We start from the raw sequence: 6,343 nt of genomic DNA, 5'->3' as shown, positions 1-6,343 counted from the left end.
GCATACTGAGGAAATAAAACATGTATCATGATGCTATTTCTGTATAATTTGACACATTTGATACTTACGCAAACATACTTAAAGTAAATAGGAAGGGCACACACTAAGTGAAAGTGATCTTTCCTGAATGGTGGATATAGATCTGATTTTCACCTCTGTTTTTTGGCTCAAACGTATTTTCTACAATTAATATGTTACCTTAAAGTAAAAATAAAAGGACAAAATGGATGACTTTTGACATTTTATGTGAAATGTTTTTTAAGATTTTTTTTTAGTAATGTTTATTTCTGAGAGAGAGAGAGAGAGCACGTGCACGAGCAGGGAAGGGTCAGAGAGAGAGGGAGACGCAGAATCAGAAGCAGGCTCCAGGCTCCAGGCTCCAAGCTGTCAGCACAGAGGCCGATGTGGGGCTCGAACTCACAAACTGTGAGATCATGACCTGAGGCTGAAGTTGAACACTTAACTGACTGAGCCACCCAGGCGCCCCTTACGTGAAATTTTATATGAAACATATAAATGTATATTTCATAAATAAATATGTAGGAATATATGTGAATGAACATTTTATATGTAAAAAATTCTATGTACCTCTTCATTTATATAATTAAATATTATACAATAGATAACATAATACATATAATATACAATATAATATATACTATGCATTGGTATATAGGTGACTATTGATAGAGAAATACTGGAAGGGATTACAACAAAAACTATCAACCGCTTCCCAGTTGTGTTTTTCTGTATTTCCCACGTTTTTTTGCACTGAGCATTTATTACTTTTGTAATTTGAAGAAAAAAAAAAAAGCTGCGTGTGTAGGCGGTTCACTTTGGTGACAACAAAACTTGTCAAGCTATTTTCAGATCATCATTTATGCTTGTTCTCCTGGTAAGGTTATCTGCTTTTCTTAGCATGAAAACAGGCACCACTTCTTTCCTGTTCAACAGCTTCTATAAGATGGACTCAGACCCTGAAGTCACTACAGGATTTGATGTTTCAGTCTGGCCAGATCGGGCTTGTTCAGAGAACCGGTCAGCATGGTCTGGTGGCCTGCAGACTAGCATCTAGGTTTGTTTACAAACGGCAAAAAACCCACATGGTAGAGCACGTTCTGGGCTTCGTTTCCATGCACGAGGAACTCTGTCTTGTCCGTGTTGCCTGTCTGGAGGGGATGTACAGAGGATTGATCAGAAACACTGTTCATAGGCCAAAGCGAGAGAAAGGTGAAAGACGGTCTGAAGGGGGTTGTTGAAGCTGCATCCCAACTGTCCAGGCCCCTGGGGAGATCAACATGATGGTCTCTTGGTGGTTTTCTATCCCTTCTGATCTCCCAGACTTTCCTGATGCTTGCGTCGCTGTTTGCAATTTGTCTTTTGCTTTCTAGATTGTTCTGAGAGAAAACACTGATTTCTCCAGTTGCATTCTGGAGTGTATAAATAGCAAAGTTTCAGGTTCCCACCCTCTGTTTATGGATGTGCCCCAGGAACTTTTACTCAGTATATAAATGGGCTCCAGTGAAAGAAAGGTCTTAAAGAGGCAGATCTAGACTGTCTGGAACCTCTGGGCCCAGATGGGTCCATTCACCAACAAGGACTTACTGTATCTCCTCCTAGTCCCGTTGCCCTTGGAATTCTCTGAGGGAACTTCCTCTCTGCCTAGAATTTTGAAATTCTCCGATGGAAGTTTGATGTAATGGCAAATGTACTTTTGAGGCCTCAGAATGTTTTCCACTCTTCACCAATCAACCTTCCACAAAGCAGTTTTTAAATCCTTCCCTAGCACTAATAAGGATTGAGAAACAATAGAGGTTTCATGCTCTTGTCCAAATTGCATGGAAAGTTCCAGGGGCTCCAGGAGGGAAGGATGGGGAGGAGAATAAAAACAGAACATCACGGTCTCAGGATGTCCAGCTTAAAATATTAGCCTCTGAAACTCACTGCTTCAAACATGTCACTGAGTCTGTAAATACCATTCTCATCACCTGGGGTTGTAAAGCTAACATTGTTTAGCTTTCTGGCTTTGCATTTATGGTTTTGTTCGATTGCAGGACACTGTTCACCCACCCGCCACCTTCCATGGGCCTTTGTGGGATTCTAGGACTATCAGGGACTGTCTGGGAAGGAAAACTCGTTCCGCCACTGCCCCCAAGAAGGGACCACCTGGGCTCACAGTCACCGCTCACCGAACATTCCTATAGTTCTTCCAGGTTATGCATTTTTGTGATCACTTAACTATCTTTTCGGATAACCAATCAAATCCGTAAGTATTGCCTTAGGGTCTACAGTGTTCAGAGTGCTGGGGAGGCATCCTTGGAGCACACATTCTGAGATAAGGTTGGGGGACACTCAGGCTCGGGGAGACAAAGGCCAATACATCTGAAACAGAGAACGTGTGTGATAGTTTTCAATAAGAAGGTAAGTTCTATTTGTGTGTGGAGTAGACAAAAAGAGCCATGAGTGGAGAAGGAGAGGGCATGGAGACTCTAGGTTTCCCAGAGGTTTGGTCAAGAGTGGGGGAAGGGGAGAGGGTAGGACTGGAGCTGGATCTCAGCCGATGGGTAGCATCTAGATAGATACTGTAAGCAGAGGGAATGGAAGGAGCAAGGACAAAGAGCAGAGATGGAGCAGGATACAGGGCGAGTTTGTAGGTTTGGCCAAGGTGGAGTTCATGGGGGAAGGCATGGCAGAGCAGACTGGAACAGCAGTAGCGTAGGGCCACATCACGGAAGGCTTTCAAAGCTTCCTTTTCACTATAAGTTCCCGTGTGCTCTTTTCCAGATAAAGACATGTTACCAGCAAGGACTTGTCCCAAAATCTGACATTTGCCCCAGACCTCTTCTTCCTGCCTCGTCCTTCATACTGACCCATTAGTAACGCCCCCCAAAGCACTGACCAACCCAGGACAGGTGGTTTGCCCAGTTATCATGGGTGCCTCATGGACAGTCCAGCCAGCTTTCCCTCAGCAGGGAGCTTCATTTTGTCAACAGAGCTGGACTGGGAAGAGCCTGGATCATGGGTTTGGGCTGTGTGTCCACCGGCTACCATCTTGGGAGGGCCGGTGGCAGACGCCAGGAGCTGGCCGGCATCAGGGTGCAATCTGGTAGCCACCGAAAAGACCCTCATCCTCGGAGGGTCTGTGAGCCCACAGACACCTGCTTCCTTTGGCTCGCCTTGGCTGGGTGCATTTCCGGCAGAGAAGAGTGGGAAACGGACCGGTGGTTGAGAGCTGATAGAGGGAGGAAAGGGTCTTTGGTGCTGGAATGAGATATTTGTGAGCCCCTGTGTACAAACAGACAAATGCTGGCCTTGTGAACAACATTGCTGGAGAACACGACTCAAGTGTCACTGTTGCCTGAAGCATTCCAGTGGGAGATGACGGTGGAATGGGCCTGCCAGTGCTGCTCTGCACGTAAAAGGGAAGATTAAAAGGAGCAAATGGCCAGGAAGGCAAAGTGGACCGTGTAATGAGGCAGAAGATGTGAGGGGTCAGGATGTGAGAGGGAAAGCCATTGATGGGGATTGCTGAGGACGGGGCACTCCCGGGGATGAGAGCTATGGTAGCGGTTCTTGGACCCTTTCCATGTCTGTGCTCTTGGCCTACTGCCTTCTATATGGATTCGTGAGACCAAGAAGCAAAAGGAAGGAAGAAGGGCTTCTCAGCAGAAATGCCCCCAAAACAAAGACTTTCTGCCACCAGCAGAGCTGCAGCTGGGGCTGGGGGACACTTGCCACTCCTCCCTGCCTCATAATCACGACTTTCTCACTCAAAGACTGTCCATCTGTCCATCCATTCCGCCAAGGCCCAGAGCCCCATGCTGATTTCCTTTGGAAGAGCCCCAGCTCCCGGAGTGGCCTCGGCAACAGCAGGGCCCACAGACGGCTCCAAGCCCAAGCTTCCCATCACAGGCAAGGGTTGGCCTGGTCCGTGGAAGTTAAAATAACACACTGGCTGTTTATGAGCAAGAGCCCTCAATAAAGTCATAGGTTGGTTCTCTAGGCAGCGTGTCTAATCTTCTCTGGCTGCCTTTCTGGGCCCCTGGCTCCTGATCTATTTTGGTCTTTCTCTTCTTTGACTCATTCTGGGGCTTCTGTGCCATAAATCTGAGCCCCCTCCAGTGCCTGGTCCCACCAGCAGGCAGACAATTCAGAATTAGCGGCGGTCATGGTTGTCCAAACTGACAGGCAGGGAAACTGAGGCACAGCAGGCTACAGGGCCTTGTCTTCTCTCCCACAGCGACCCAGCAGTGCAGCTGCCAGCAAGGCCCAGGGTTCTGGCTGGGACTTTAACACTGGAGCTTGTAGGCAAGGCTGGGGGCTATGTGAACCGCTGTAAAGCTCTTACTGGGCCACACTTGGTACAAATCCCAGGGCTGAGTGGCAAATGGGATTGCAGTGGGGGTGGTTTGTGTGTGTGTGTGTGTGTGTCCTGCAGGCTTGATGGTAGTGTTCGAAACCTTCCCCATTCCAAACACAGAATACAGAAGGACCAGAAAACCCAAAATAGTGGGGTGAGAGAACAAAGAACCTTCCCAAAGCCACGGTTCAAGCTGTGGACAAATAGTCTTCCTGTTTCTCATGCAAAGCCCCTGCCGCTGGGCCCAAGGGGCTGGATGGGCTGGTTTGGCCAGTCCAAAGCCAAGGCTGAACTCCTGACTCCAATCCCTCCCTCTGCCCCAGGCCTCCCTGGGTGCAGGCTTACGTGCTCTAGAGAGGGGAGTGGGGGGTGGGGGAGGTGGGCAGGCTGTTAGGGTTTCAGACACTTTCTAGGTGCCTCAGGGGACCTACATATTTCCTATGTAAAGTTCAGTCTGTTTGCAATTAGGCCTCTCTTCTTTGCTTATTTCCGGAGAGATTAAAAATAGCGAAATCAGCTTAATCTGGGACTCTCTGAGATCAACAAGGCCACTGTTTCCAACAGCATGAAAATACCAAACGGTCCCACCCACATTCATGGGTCACGCCGCGTGGCAAGGCCTGGTAGGCTTTCTGTAATGAAGGAGCCTTAAGTTGCTTGCATTCTCAACAGATAAGATTCTGTTTTTGGACCCCAGCAAGGATGTTTTCAACTACAATGGAAGGTATTCCACACTGTTTAGGGCCTGAAATCCTCTCGTTCCTTCTAAACGAGCTCAAAGCTACGGACGCCTTTTCAGGAAAACCCACCTTGGTTCAATTATTTAACGAGTTTTGGCCCTTCCTTGGGAATGTGGGCACAGAGTGGATCCTGGGCAGCTTAAGGTATGAGGATCCCACTCCTGACGGTCACCATCAGCACAACAAACAGGTTGTTTCATGGAGGTGGGGAGTGGTGTCATTGATCCTCAGCAAGCCTGAGGAGGAGCAGCCCCGATCTGCTCTGGGAGCTGGCTCTTTGGGCTGAGGAGGGCCGTGAGTCAGAAGAACGCTTCCTTTTGTGCCCTACGTGTGTCAGAAGGGAAAAGCTGAGCTGCCATGGCACAGAACCCCACATCTCAGTGGTCATGCCATCTGAGACTGTGACGTCAAGATCGCTGTAGTCGGGGGAGACAGGACTGGATGGTTCCTGAGACACTTGTAAGGTCCAGCCCTGTTAATGCCTGACATCGCTTTTGTCTACATCCCTTTGGCCAGAATCCCGTCACATGCAAGGGAGGCTGGGAAATGGAGGATTTGGGGTGAGCAGGCGTCATCAGAGGCTTTGACCCAGCATCATCAGCCATAAGGAAGCCTAACGAACACCCTCTGAGAAACCTCTCACGAGGCTGCCGGCAGAGCTGTCCTGTGGACTGATAGGGCCTGCCGACTGCCCATCCACTTCCTCTTGGCATAGATGCCCACAGGAATGTGGCTGCCTTGGGGAGGCATCCTGGAGCCCAGCCCCAGGCTGGATGCCGAGATGAAGCCTATAGTAGGTAACTGGAGTGAATAAAATTAAGTATCTGCATTATTAGTGTAAGTAGATGTCTTCCAGACCATCAGAAGGCTGGTTGACAGCATAGGGATTTGTAAAAACTTGTCCTTCTTGGGGCCACAGGTTTACTGGAAGACGGACCAGGTGAGAGGCCTTCATGCTTGCTTACGATGAGGGCCTCCCACAGGCAGCACTCACAGGGTGAATGCTCCCTCCTGCTGCAGGTGCCTGACTCACGTGGCTGGTCTGCCTTCAGTGAGGACACGGGGGCTACGTCCTCAGCCGCCGGGGGCCCATGGGACAGGGCTCAAGTGCTTTTTCTGGGATGGTGCTGGGAGGGGAATTCTGCAAATAGTGAACAGTCAGCAAAGGGAGATTTAATAAATAAGAGTTGATTCACATATTTTAACATCAACAAAATTAATAAAGCATTTCATCCAGACTGAA

General features: G+C 48.7%; 1 long non-coding RNA gene across 1 annotated transcript; it reads left to right on the top strand.

Moving 5' to 3' along the window:
* The first annotated feature begins 897 nt into the window (after positions 1-897).
* On the top strand, positions 898-4,027 carry LOC113601566 (uncharacterized). Its single transcript, XR_003422857.2, has 3 exons — positions 898-1,230; positions 2,055-2,266; positions 2,785-4,027. It is a non-coding gene; the product is annotated as an uncharacterized LOC113601566 (long non-coding RNA).
* The last annotated feature ends 2,316 nt before the right edge of the window (positions 4,028-6,343 follow it).

This window comes from Acinonyx jubatus, chromosome B3 (assembly GCF_027475565.1).
Source record: "Acinonyx jubatus isolate Ajub_Pintada_27869175 chromosome B3, VMU_Ajub_asm_v1.0, whole genome shotgun sequence".
In the NCBI taxonomy this organism is placed as follows: domain Eukaryota; kingdom Metazoa; phylum Chordata; class Mammalia; order Carnivora; family Felidae; genus Acinonyx; species Acinonyx jubatus.
This window is presented reverse-complemented; position numbering and strand designations above follow the sequence as displayed.